We start from the raw sequence: 14,976 nt of genomic DNA, 5'->3' as shown, positions 1-14,976 counted from the left end.
ATCTTGCCAGTGAACACAAAGCTAGGAAGAAACTTGAACCTGAATTTCTGACTATAATCCACCCCTATTGTTACTCCACTAAGCTGCCTCTATGGGAACAGTGTCTGTCTTCTAAATTCAAGCCAATTAATACATTATGAAAATGTCTGGACCATTTACACACACACACACACACACAAACACACACACACACACACACACACATATATATACATATAAAACTCTGAGGTGCTCCAAATTGAATATATTTTCTCAGGTGCAGTCTCACCTTTTTCAAATAAGGAAGGTATATCAAGTCTCACTTTTCCTGACATGGTGCATAATTGTATGCAACCTAAAATACTATTGACCTTTTTTGTGTTCCTATGGCAAATGACCTGGCATTTAGTGTGAGAATATTCTATATCTATTTTTTTATTTCCTTCATTAGGTATAAAAATTATAAACTAAAACCTTAGTTCAACAATTAATTTATAAACTAAAACATTAGTAAAACAATTAGAATTGACAGGAAGACCCCGTATCTATCATCCATCTATCCATCTATCTATCCATCTATCTATCCATCTATCTATCCATCTATCTATCTATCTATCTATCTATCTATCTAATCTATCTATCTATCTATCTATCTATCTATCTATCTATCTATCTATCTATCTATCTATCTATCTCTAAATAAATGAATATGTACAAAAAGACCCTTGCATTCATTAGTTCTTCGCTTCTTTCTTTCACTAGTTTTAACTACTATTGATCAACACTCCTTTGATTATCAGTGTATGTGCAGCCCCTTCTCTGTATTATTCCTCCTACTTGCACTTCCAGATTGTCTCCATTCTCAGTGTTCAGTGATGTAGCCTATAGGACCACCCTTCTAAACCACATCTCACAAGCCAGCCTTTGAATTATTATTGTTGAGTTGTTTCAACTGTATCCAATTTTTTTTACCCCATTTGTTGTCTTCTTGGCAAAGACACTGGAATGGTTTGCCATTTACTTCTCCAATTCATTTCTTCAGATGATGAACTGAGGCAAATGGGGCTAACTGATTTGCCCAGGGTCACACAGCTATTAAGTGTTCAGATTTTAACCTAGTAGGATGACTTTTTCAGACTTCAAGCCTGGTACTGTAACCACTGCACCACCCATTAATAATTGATTTAGACAGTTATCTATTAGCCACTTAATTCAATGGCATAGTAAGAAGAAGAATGGTGAAACATATGCCTCAAAATTATAGGGTACACTCTCTCACAAATACACAAGACTTTGGAGAGTGAGCACCTTAAAGTACACATACTGGGAGCACAAATGGCCAAGGCAACTGAAAACTGAATGTTCAAGGACTGTGTTTTTTCTCTTATTGAAGAATATTCACCAAGTTCAGGGCTAGGAAGAGAATCTGGGCTAGACGAGTTAGTTGGTTGGGTTTACTCCTTACAGATCACAACATCTCAGCTAGACAGGTGCATCTGTTTAACTTCCAGGCTTTGCCTCTTGGTAAGCAGCTGTGGTTTCCACTACCTGCATTTTCGTGCTCAGTTAAAAATCTCAAACAGGGTACTGCTATGCATTCAGAGAGAATCATCCTGAAACTTTGAGAAGCATCTGGAATTTTATTTCCTCAGAGCTTTGAATGAGACTTGCCATCTCCTAGACAGGAAGCAGGAAAGCCAAGTATTAATCTTTCCTTTACACATCTTCCTGGTTCACAGATAAGATCCCTTGTAATAACAATCAAATTAGGATCTTTTGCTGTTTATGTTTTACTGAAATACCTCTGACTAAATAATGTGATTAAAGAAGATCTTTCCTACCCAATAATTGTGAGAAGTTTGATTAGGGGAATTGTTTTGTAGGAGGGTCCCAAGTATCTTTTGTTTTTTCTATTGAGGCACTGCGTCAGAAGACTGTGCCCTGTGTCTCTAAAAAGTGTATACATACTCTGAGGGTGAGGTTTTATTTTGGGCCTTTGTTTTTTTTTAGCGTTTGTTTGACTCTAGGAAACTGCTTTAAGGAGCCTACCCCCACCTTTGAAAACCCAGATGTCGTACTTCCTTCTCTGGTAATTATGGTCAGACAGTTGGACCTGTCTGTTGAATTATAGTCAGGTAGAGGAAGCCACATCTGTTGATTATTTTGGGGCTTATTGACTGGAAGTGCTTATCCAAACAAGGACTCTGGAAAGCTGCTAACAGAGCCCCCAGGATTTGAGAACCCAGATGTCATGCTTCCCTCTCTAGTAACTATGGTCAGACAGTAGGAACTTTCTGGTGAATTCAGGCAGAGGTAACCAGGTTTGTTGACTTTTAATTTCTCTCTATTTTCTGTGAAGTTCAGGGTGCTGACTCCCCTGAAGTAGGTGAATGATATACATACTTGTTTAAAGAAATGATACATGTGGGAGGCGCAGCCAAGATGGCGGAGTAGAAAGACGCACATACACATAGCTCCGAACCCACAACCCATAGAACGGCTATAGGGAAGTAACTCATGGTGAATTCTGTACCCAGAGGCCACGGAACATTGGAGCGAGGGAGATTTCTGTTCTGGAAGAGACCTGCAAACCTCTCACGGGGGGTCCTTCGCGCTGCGGACTGGGTGCCGGGACTGGGAGCTGAGTGTAGCCCTGCTGCGGCTGCGGCACTGAGAGGAAAAGATCCGAGTGGGCTTCAGGGACAGGATCTCCAGCGGCCGCGCGGGTCCCTCCACCTACAGAGGGACCTGCAAACCTCTTGCAAAAGGTCTGTCACGCTGCAGACGCGGAGCCCAGCCCAGACCTGCTGTGGCCACGGCCGCGGCACACAGAGAAACAGATCCGAGCAGGCTTCAGGGACGGGATCTCCAGCGGCCGCACAAGTACCTCCACCCACAGGTGACGGGGGGTCGGGTGAGAGAGTCTGTTTAGCGGGTCGAGAGGGGAGTGGGGTGCCACCATAATTCAGGCCCCCCCGGGAGGTAGAAGCTGAGAGGCGGCTGCAGACTGGGGCTCCCCAAGCGAGCGGGAGCCTGGATCCATTGTGGAAGGTCTGTGCATAAACCCCCTGAGGGAACTGAGCCTGACAGGTGGCCCTGCCCTGACCTGACCACCTGAACTTAATCTCACGCTGAATAGCAGCCGTGCCCCCGCCAAAAGCCCAAAGGCTGGAAGCAGCATTTGAATCTCAGACCCCAAACACTGGCTGGGAGGATCAGGAGGCGAGGTGGGTATGAGGAGAATATTCAGAGGTCAAGTCACTGGCTGGGAAAATGCCCAGAAAAGGGAAAAGAAATAAGACTATAGAAGGCTACTTTCTTGGAGAACAGACATCTCCTCCCTTCCTTTCTGATGAGGAAGAACAATGCTTACCATCAGGCAAAGACACAGAAATCAAGGCTTCTGTGTCCCAGCCCACCCAATGGGCTCAGGCCATGGAAGAGCTCAAAAAGAATTTTGAAAATCAAGTTAGAGAGGTAGAGGAAAAGCTGGGAAGAGACATGAGAAACATGAAGTCAAAGCATGAACAGCAGATTAGCTCCTTGCTAAAGGAGACCCAAAAAAATGTTGAAGAAATTAACACCTTGAAAACTAGCCTAACTCAATTGGCAAAAGAGGTTCAAAAAGCCAATGAGGAGAAGAATGCTTTCAAAAGCAGAATTAGCCAAATGGAAAAGGAAATTCAAAAGCTCACTGAAGAAAATAGTTCTTTCAAAATTAGAATGAAACAGATGGAGGCTAATGACTTTGTGAGAAAGCAAGATATCACAGAACAAAGAGAGAAGAATGGAAAAATGGAAAATAATGTGAAATATCTCATTGGAAAAACAACAGACCTGGAAAATAGATCCAGGAGAGACAATTTAAAAATTATGGCACTACCTGAAAGCCATGATCAAAAGAAGAGCCTAGACATCATCTTCCATGAAATTATCAAGGAAAACTGCCCTGAGATTCTAGAACCAGAGGGCAAAATAAATATTCAAGGAATCCACAGAACACCGCCTGAAAGAGATCCAAAAAGAGAAACTCCTAGGAACATTGTGGCCAAATTCCAGAGTTCCCAGGTCAAGGAGAAAATATTGCAAGCAGCTAGAAAGAAACAATTCAAGTATTGTGGAAATACAATCAGGATAACACAAGATCTAGCAGCCTCTACATTAAGGGATCAAAGGGCATGGAATAGGATATTCCAGAAGTCAAAGGAACTAGGACTAAAACCAAGAATCACCTACCCAGCAAAAATGAGTATAATACTTGAGGGGAAAAATTGGTCTTTCAATGAAATAGAGGATTTTCAAGTATTCTTGATGAAAAGACCAGAGCTGAAAAAAAAATTTGACTTTCAAACATAAGAATGAAGAGAACCATGAAAAGGTGAACAGCAAAGAGAAGTCATAAGGGACTTACTAAAGCTGAACTGTTTACATTCCTACATGGAAAGACAATATTTGTAACTCTTGAAACATTTCAGTATCTGGGTACTGGGTGGGATTACACACACACGCATGCACACACACACACATACATAGAGACAGAGTGCACAGAGTGAATTGAAGAGGATGGGATCATATTTAAAAAAAAAATGAAATCAAGCAGTGAGAGAGAAATATATGGGGAGGACAAAGGGAGAAATTGAATGGGGCAAATTATCTCTCATAAAAGAGGCAAGCAAAAGACTCATTAGTGGAGGGATAAAGAGGGGAGGTGAGAGAAAAACATGAAGTCTACTCTCATCACATTCCACTAAAGGAAAGAATAAAATGCACACTCATTTTGGTAGGAAAACCTATCTCACAATACAGGAAAGTGGGGTATAAGGGGACAATCAGGGTGGGGGGGAGGATGGAGGGGAGGGCATGGGGAGGAGAATGCAATCCAAGGTCGACACTCATGGGGAGGGATAGGATCAAAAGAGAATAGAAGTAATGGGAGACAGGATAGGATGTAGGGAAATATAGTTAGTCCTATACAACACAACTATTATGGAAGTCATTTGCAAAACTACACAGATTTGGCCTATATTGAATTGCTTGCCTTCCAAAGGGAAGGGGTGGAGAGGGAGGGAGGTAAAGAAGGTGGAACTCAAAGTGTTAGGATCAACTGTCGAGTACTGTTCTTGCCACTAGGAAATAAGAAATACAGGTAAAGGGCTATAGAAAGCTATCTGGCCCTACAGGACAAAAGAGAAGATGGAGACAAGGGCAGAGAGGGATGATAGAAGAGAGAGCAGATTCATAGGGGCAATTAGAATGCTTGGTGTTTGGGGGGGAGGAGGGGATAACAGGGGAGAAAATTTGTAACCCAAAATTTTGTGAAAATGAATGTTAAAAGTTAAATAAAAAAAAATAAAAAAAATAAAAAAAAAAGAAATGATACATGTGTTTGATTAAAGTGATTGTTAACCCCTTTGAAAGTAGCTTTCCTTTTATACATGCAGATCTAAGAACCTATGATAGCAGGCCCCGCTGTGTATGTTGGGGTGCTTACTGATAAAACCCTTCATGAGAAACCTCCTACTAACTTATAGAGACCCTCTATACATTTCTCAAATCTTAAATTCTACAAGCTAGACAATAATGAGTCAAGGGGCCTATGCCCAATAGTTACTCACTAGCCCTGGAATTTAGGACTCCTCAGTTTTCTTTTTAACTATTAAGTTTCCCTAGTTGCTATATGACAATGGTTCTCTAAGTATGGTCCATAGACCCTGGTAAGTCCCAAAGACCCTTCCAGGGGTTCATGATGTCATATTTCTCCCTTTTTCAAGTACATTTCTGCATGAGGCCCAATTTTCTTCATATACTTTAGCCACAACAATTTTTACAATTATCAGTTTGAATGAAAAAACAGATATATAAACCCATCTGTCTTCTATTAAGTAAGAAATTAAAAAGATTTGCAAAAATAGATAAATATGCCAATCTTTTTTTTGTTTTAGACATTGTAGTTATTTTTCACAAAATATGTTTTCATATCAATACAGAACATTAATATGTTATGATTTTGAACACATGTAATTTTTAAAAATAAATAATATTTTAATTATGTTTTCATTTCTGACCTGGAAAATATTGATAGTTATATCCCACACAAAGCAAGCTTTTTAGGTTCTCAGTGATTTTTAGGAAGTTATAATCTACTACTGAAATATTTACTTCAGAAGGCATAATACAAATATTAAAAACCTTCCATCCCCCTTCCTTTACCCCACCCCCACCCCATCTTCCACACATGGTAGGGACCACCCCAATCTCTGGGGAGTTTAAGGAGATTAGCTTCATAGTTTAACTCTGTTCCCATAGAGCATAGTCTAAATTGTAAGTCTAAAACTTGCTTTGGATTCAGTCTGGACTCTCAGGTATCCTGGCTTCTTGGGATTTTCATGCTGCTTTGGCTTCCTGTGCTACTCCAAATGCAGCCCTGGCTCCATGGCTTCCTTGGCTCAAATTCCTAGTCCATGGAAATAGCCTCTGGCACCTGAAACTGTGGACAAGCAACACATAACAGACACAAACATCACCCTGTGTCTATTTCTCAGAGACAGGACAAAAGAGAGAGGGCAGGGAGAGCACATTCCTTCCCATCTCATCAGTTCAGAACGTAGTATTCATGCTGGCTACAGCAAATAGGAGCAACTGAAAGTAGCACAGTCAAAAGACGGCAGAAAAGAGCAAATTACTCAGTCTCACCAGTTTTAAAGAAACAGGTGGCATATCAAAGGATCCTACCCTTATCCATATGATAAGAGACACAACAGGCTCCATGTTAGGCAAACTGGGCATTCTCAAAAGCTTAGGTCATATAACCAAAGCAAAAAGTGTCTCTTTCTACACAGGGTACATTAAAATTCTGTAGGATTCCCTCTAGCATAGGTAATTCCCATAGAGTTCCAGCAAATTTCCTCTGAGGCCTTTATCCCTAAGGGAATCCAAAATCCACCCATGAATCCCTGCTACTGCCAGGAGAAGCCAGAATGAGTTGCAAACTCACTCATCAGGACAGGAAAACAGGCTCAGAGAAGTAGCAAAAATTATCAGCTATTTGTGGATTTTAGGCACAGATATTCTCACTTTAAGAATTTTTAGGACATTTTTATTTCACAAGATGCAAGTAGTCTAGGTCTACTTAAATTAAAAAAAAAGAACAATATTGACATTTTTACTAGACAAAGGCAATTGAAGGATTCTAAATTTCTTATACCAAATTTAACACCAGTCCTTATACAGGATTCAATAACATAGAACATACTTATACAGAATTGTATAATACAAAAATAGCAGCATTTAAACAGCCATACAACTGACAAATGAAAAGTTTGCAATATTAAGCCAATGGAACTGACTTGTGAGGGAACACTCAGCAGCAAACAAACAAACAAACAAACCATAACCCCAAACATTTTAAAAATTGCCAGATTTCTCTAAAATATTCTAGTCTAGGCCTAGGGTATCTCAAAAATCAAAAATCCTGGGCAGAATCCTCACAAAGTAAAGGGTCTATTTTATCTCAGACAAGGGCCCACATATAACACAGGGGCTTTTTACAAATGAATATTTATTTCCAAAGGTATAATCACAAATATACAAACTTCCTCCGCCCAACATGGTGTAATCCCCCTCCCAGATCTTGTACAACCCTGTCTGGGGAGGGAAAGGTGATTGAGTTTAGTTCATAATTTAGTTTATGGTTGAGCTAGGTTCCTATAGAGCACAGGCACAGTTTCAACACCAGAAGTCAACCTGGGCTCAAATTGTAGGGCTGGTGGATTCTCAGGGTTTCCATGATGCTGCTACAGTGGGCTGCTACAGAAGCCCACTTACGCTCCTGAGTCCAAAGCTGTCATGGCTCGAAGTCTCCATATACTATGAAGTTCACTTCCACAACTGAAAAGACACAGCATCAAACAGAAACAAACAGCTCCTGGGTTCATTTCTTTTAGCCAGAGGAAACAAAAGGGAGGAGGGGAAGAATTGGCCTTTCCTTCTCCTTAGTTTAGTGCAAGGCTTCCACACTGGGCACAAAGATAGGACTCATCTAAAACATTGGAACCAAAAAAATGACAGAAAGAACAGCTGAAAAGGATGGTGAAAAGGCAGATGAATGGTCTAGTCTCACCAATTTTAAAGATGCTGGTGGTCAGTCAAAGGATTCTGCCCTCAAGAACACCCTTACCTGCAGATACTCTGCCCAAAGGGAATGTAAATTTTAATCTCTGAAACTTTTTTTCCTCTTAAAGACGAGCCTTAACTCAAATCAATCTCGCTTTCATTGATTGGTCAATAATGGTTGGTTGGTTGGTTGTTATCCTTTCTTCATGAAGAGGACCAAAATGACATCATCATGATTAAGTCAAATTTCAGTGTGTCCAACAATGGCTGATCAGACGAACATGAACTCGGAATGCTCTACCACAAATTGGGCACAGTGAACATTTGAGGTGGATATTCCAAATTTGCACATCCTAAATTTTCCATGAGCTAAGTCAGTTCTGCTTTGCTTATAGAGTACAGCACCTTCTCTCATGTCATGTCATGCTGAGCGGTCCTGTGCCAGTGTCTCTCATGTCACACAATCAATTCCAAAGTTCCTGAGAGTGTCCTTGTATCACCTTTTCTAACCACTAAGTGATGGGAGTTCTCCATAAAATAGTTTTTTTGGCAAGCATATGTTTTGGATTGGAACAACCTTGCCAGTCTAAGGGAGTGTTCTTTGAAGCATAGCTTGAATGCCAAGCTCTCAAGGTCTCTCTCAAGAACTTTGGATTTGACTGTGCAACATGAGAGACACCGGCACAGGACCCTTCAGCATGGTGTACCCACATCAGAAAGGGTGCTGTGCTCTGTGAACAAAGCAGAACTGAAACAGCACAAAATAAATGTAGGATGCACACATTTGGAGTATCTACCCTAAAAATTCATACAAACTATCTGTGCCCAAATCTGTGGTAGAGCATTCCAAGCTCATATTTGTCTGATCAGCCACAGATGGACACACTGAAACTTCACTTTATCATAATGATGTCATTTTGATCCTCTACAAAAAAACGAAGGACACCAATCAACCAACCAACTTGCTTATTCATTGGATCCTGATTAGCTTAGAATGAATGGAAGTAGCAATTGTTTCTGTTTTGGCCAGAAAGCCCAAGGGTCTTCCTCTCCCATATTGAAGAGGCCATTCTTTTCCTCATTTCTTATTAACTCTTAATCACTGGATGGGAGTTCCCTCAATCAAACTGAGACCTGTTTAAGACCTTAGCTTGAAAAGACCAAGGTCCTTCACTGATCCTGGGTCATCTCCAGTTTTCTTGATTTATATCTGGCCACTAGACTCAGATGGCTCTGGAGGAGAAAATAAGACTGATGACTCTGCACAGCCCTCCCTCACTTAAATCCAATTCACTTGCATTTCATGGTATCACTGCTTTGATATCATGGTTCTCTTTGAGAAGGAAATACAAATAGCAGCCTCTGCAAGTAGACACCATAGGCTCTATCCTAAGCAAACTGGGCATGCTCAAAAGCCTGGGTTACAAATGTAAAATGCTCCAGAGTCTAAAGACTTTGAGAATAGATTGATCTATGTGAGTGATTATCTGGGAAAAGATATTGAGACAAACTCTATACCCTGGACTGCTTCCCTCGCACTCATCTGTACAAATAAATTATTCAAATCCTCACTTCTCTTATAAGGTACAAATGATTCTGTTCAAAAGTCTATATCCTTTTCAAGGTGTAAAAGGTTCTTATCCTCATATCTCATTTCCGTTACTTACTTAGCTTTTGCATCCTGCAGATTTGCTGAGGTCTGAAAGTGGCCCATCCTTACACACGATAATATCAAAATATCTGATTTTCATATATGCTATCAGATGAATGATAGTATTTAAAGTGGCTAAGGTAGCCAATAACTGTGCCTTAAAACAAGGGAAGCAGTTTTGGAAGAGAGGGGATGGAGGATCTACCTGTGTAAGAAGCAAGAAAAAGTTCCAAAGACATAGCAGTGTGACTCTGAGCCCAAGAGAAGGGTGCGGTCTTTGTATTGACCTTTAATCCCACACATCAACCTTAAATGGAGGGCAGAAGACAAAAGTCAAAGGTAAGTCAAGAGTTCAGTTGCTCTGAACCTGCAAAACCTCCCAGTAGGGCAACATTTCATGGGCTGATGTAGTCTACAAACTCAACCATGCAGAATCTGAGAGATTGAAACTAGATCATTAATTTGCAGAGCAGAATGCAGATCGGGACATCCTCAGAGCACATTACTTTGAAAGCACCAAAAGTGTTCATGCCCCCAGACTAAGCTGTGAAAGAAGCAAGACATAAAAGACAGATGCACAAGCCAACCAGTCATCCCCACCCCAGAGGTGAACAGAAGCTAGCATTAACATAAAGCCTAATTCAATAAGTAGGCTGGAAAAACGAGCAAACAAGAAAAATAGAACATGACCATAAAAATCTACTATGATGAGAGGGAAGCTCAAGATACAATTACAGAAGACAATGGCTTGAAAAGATCTATAAGCAAAGTCTCAAAGAAAAATATTGATTGAATGCAAATCTAACAAAAAATCCTAGAATAGCTAAATAAAGATTTTTTGAGGGCAAGATATATCTTAAAAATCAAGAATAATGGAGGATAAATTGGGAAATAAAATGAAATATATGCAAGACAATTATGAAAAAAATCTATAGCTTGGTAAAAGAAGTACAAAATGACAAAAATAAATCTTTAGAAATAAGAATTGACAAAATTGTAAAAGCAGTACAAAAATTGTTGAAGAGAATGATCATGTTGAAGGAGAGATACTGACAAAGTTGCATGAGAAATTTGCAATGAGAAATCACTTTCAGCTTGGAAGATCAGAGGAAGTTTTATTAAAGAGGTTCTCCCTCTATCTAACATTAAAAAAGGGCATGGTTTCAACAAATGAAGATATGGAGTAAAAGTGTATTTCAAGCATGGAAAATGGCCCAATAGCCTTCTAGGAGTGGAGAAGAAAGTGATCAGGAGCCCAGAAGAAAAGAGATCGGGAAATTAGTTTGGCTGGATTGAAGAATTCATAAAAAGGAGTACTCTGATCAGAGGAAAGGTCGTTAAGGAGAGAGAAGTGAAAGCAAGAAGCACTTATGAAGTGCCTATTCTGTGCCAGCCGTCAGGCTAAGTGCTTTACACATATTTCCTTACTTGATGCTCACAGCATTCCTGCTATTATTATAATAATTTTATAGTAGGGGAAATTGAGACAGAAGTTAAATGACTTGCCCAGAGTCACACAGCTAGTAAATATCTGAGGTCAGATTTAAACTCAAATCTTCCTGACTCTTGGTCTAGCACTTTATTCACTGTATGAGTCTATGCCTCAGAGAATGATAGGGGCAAAAATGAGATAGAATTGGGTTGGATAAGGTTGGAAATATGGGGGGGCTAGTAAGGGTAGGCGTTGGTCTAAGAGATTAATTTTTCTCAGCTAGAGCAGCATGAAATAAGTTTATAAAATATAGTTTAGAGCTAGAATTTTTTGGGTCTTAAAACACTGGCATACATAGTTTATTTCTTAGGCAATGGAGAGTTATTAATGCTTGCATAGAGGGATGACTTCAGATCTATATACAGTATTGGAAATATTGTATTGGTATTTGTATAAAGGACAGTTTGGCAATGGAAGTGCCTAGATCCAAGAAATCAAATTGGGAAACTGTTATAATATGTTATGTGAGAAGTAAAAGAGGACCTGAAATAGAGTTATAACAATGTGAATAGAGAGGTAGAGAGCAGACACAAGAGATTAGCAAAAATAGTCAACAGGACTTGAAATTTGTTGTATGTGGAGAATGAAATATAAGATCCAAATATTACTCAGATTTTAATGTTGAGGACTGAGAGGTTGGTGGTGATATTAAGATCAACAGAGAAGACAGAACTGTACATAAGATGTGAGGAGTGATGAGGTTTAGTTTTAAATTCTTTGAACTTGAGCTACTACTATAAGAAGAAAAGGAGCATGAAAAAGAAATTAGTTCATTAACAAAGTGTTTCTAAAAGATATGTTGGAAGGTATATGTGGAGCAGAGGTTCCCAAACTTATTTGGCCTACTGCCTCCTTTAAAGAAAAAAATTACTCAACACTGTCCCAGAAATCTGCTTTCTTTAACCCTTTAATGACTTTTAAATTTATGTCATTTAAAAAAGTATCAGTTTTTTAAAATGATGGATCTTAAATTTAATAATTTATTGTAAATTTTGCTTTCTCACTCCATTGAAATTTTGATGACAATATTGTGTCATGTAACTGTACAATATCATACTGTAAACAAGTCATTATATGCACAAATTCCTACCAATGAATTCTAGACTTCCCAACAACGTGTGACAAGCCTGCCTGCCAACACTTGCTTCTTAAGACCCGTCAGTGGACTTGACCATTGATAGATTATAACTTGCCTTTTGTATGTTTATTTGGAAAATAATGTAATCACTATGACTTTAACTCTGTTACACAACAGACGAAACATGTATGAAAGATTTTTCAGAATTTTCTTCTCTTCTTTCCTTATGCTTCCACAGTCTCCTTATATTTATTCAATGCCTCCCAATTGAACCTGAGACTACTACCACTAGTACCCTACCTTTTCACCCCTCCCCCCATCATGTCACTCCAGCATCCCAAAGGGGTTGGAATCACCTACTTTGGGAACCTATGGTATGGAGGAAGGTTTTATGGGATAGATAATTCTGAAAATATAGGTAGAGGTAGAAAAGAAAGAGATTTAAAATTAGTCAGATAGTGGTTCTAAATGACAGGGATTTGGGAAGCAAGACATCATAAGTTTCTTGTTACAAAAATTTTCCATACAAATTGATCTAAGTCTCAGATTTATCTTGAGATCAACTAGAAGCTGACTACAATTCTGGTACATCTTCATGTCTACTCACTTTTTATGGTTAAGTAGTGATAAGAATATTTGAATGATATCTTGGTCTGGATGATTATTTCTAGAAGGAATCATATCACTCATCCAATATGGGATCTTGGAATTTATGTTAAATGATTAATAATAAAAAAAAAAACTCCAAATAGCTATAGAGGGCAAAATATACACTTTCTACCACTGGAAGCCATGCCATAATGGTAAAGCATAATTATGGCAAATTTAGTTTTTTTATGTTCAAGAAAAATCTGTCTAATAGTGTATTAAGCTAGAATTTCAAATGGTAGATTTGAAGTAGAAATAATACACGCAGAAACCATCAAATCTGATTCTTTCATTTTATAGATGAGCCTATTGAGAACCCAGAGAGGATAGATGGCTTGTCCAAGGTCACTCAGGGAATAAGTGTCCAGAGACTCATTTTGAATTTAAGACCTCTGACTCAAAATCAAACATTCTACACACTGGGACATTTCATGGTGGAATTTAAAGTTATGTCAGAAATCATCTAGACTAAGGCTTAACCAAAGTATAATATATGAGTGATTTTTACTATGTCATTTCCTCTTGAATACTTTCAGAGTAAGGAAATCACCACTCTTAGAAGTCTTTAAGAAATGATAGTTGAAGATTGAAGCATAATATTTTCACTTTATTTTTTTATGCTTTTTTCCCTTTTTGTCTTTTCTTCTTTCACAGCATGATGAATATGGAAATATATTCTACATGATTGCATGTATATAACCGGTATAATATTTTTTATTGTTTTAGGAAAAGGAAAGGGAGGACTCTGACTCTTCATCCTTCCCCTTTTCTCCTCTTTCTTCTCCCTTTCACTCCTTTTCCTCCTTCATCCTTTCTCCTTCCTCTCTTACCTGGCCTAGACAATGCCACGGTGGAGATGGCCAAGGAGGCCATGAAACACGCCTAGGCAAACATCCTGGGGCTGTGACAAGACATGTTCTCCAAAATGGCCATGTATCTGAGGGGTGAGCTTTCAGCCACCAGTGAAGACTATAAACTTCTGAAAAATATGAACAAACTGACTAGTTTGAAGTATGAGATGAAATGAAAGATATTGCAGTAAACCTAAGTAAAAACCTAAAGGACTTAAACCAGAAATATGCAGCCCTTCAGTCTTATCTGGATCAGATCACTTTCACTGAGAAGCTAGCAGCAGCTCTGGAGCAGGCAACTTATAAGTTGGATATATATTCAAAGGAACTAGAAGCAAAGCACATGAAGTTAGAAAGGCAATGGAAGACTTCTTTAGCACAAAGAATGTTTTATAAGGGCTCCAGTAAGTGGGATGGAACTTATCCCCATGCTTCAGTTCCTAGAAGGAAGTGTTGCTTTTGATCCAAGGAGAATCCCAGCCCCTGTCTCTGGTTGGATGTGTAACTCTGTCCACCCCTGATGTTTTCCTAAACCTGTACCCCATGGAACCCTTTCTTATCATGTTCTTCTTTGTGTGCTCTGGACCAGGGCTCAGAAACCATCCTCATCTAGAGCAGACGCAGAGGAGAGGCCCTCATCTCCCTGTCTCCTCTCTTCTTCCCTCTCCCTTAGGGCCCCAACCCTAACAGGTATGACCTGTTCTTGATCTTAAAAATAAATGCCGACGTATGAAAACAAAAAGAAAAGGAAAAGGGAGGGAAGGAAACTTGGAACTCAGAATTTTGTAAAAATAAATGTTAAAATATTTTTTCATGGAATTGGGAAAAATAAAATACTAGTAAAATAAAATGACAGCTGAGATTTTTATTTAATGAAACTAGGAATTCTACAAAGTGGTCATAATGAAAGAAAATGTTCTAGGCACGCAGAAAGAATTTTGAATTGTCATATGTGGAGAATAGTTAGTAGGGCACCTTTACTGTAATGGAAAGTGCATGAAGGTCAGCAAAATGGAGTAAGACTGAAAAGGTGAGTGATACCCTGACACTGGAGAAATTCAAATGCCAGGTGGATGATTTTCTTTTTTAATTTTATCATGGAGACAATAGGAGCTATTGAAGAAAGTTTCCAGGACAAGACCTGGGGAGATGCCAACATCTATTT

At 39.1% G+C, this 14,976-nt stretch overlaps 1 pseudogene; it reads left to right on the top strand.

The window, feature by feature from the left end:
- The first annotated feature begins 13,861 nt into the window (after positions 1 to 13,861).
- LOC140512339 (biogenesis of lysosome-related organelles complex 1 subunit 2-like) lies at positions 13,862 to 14,274 on the top strand (annotated as a pseudogene).
- The last annotated feature ends 702 nt before the right edge of the window (positions 14,275 to 14,976 follow it).

The sequence above is a fragment of the Notamacropus eugenii genome, chromosome 6 (assembly GCF_028372415.1).
Source record: "Notamacropus eugenii isolate mMacEug1 chromosome 6, mMacEug1.pri_v2, whole genome shotgun sequence".
In the NCBI taxonomy this organism is placed as follows: Eukaryota; Metazoa; Chordata; class Mammalia; order Diprotodontia; family Macropodidae; genus Notamacropus; species Notamacropus eugenii.
This window is presented reverse-complemented; position numbering and strand designations above follow the sequence as displayed.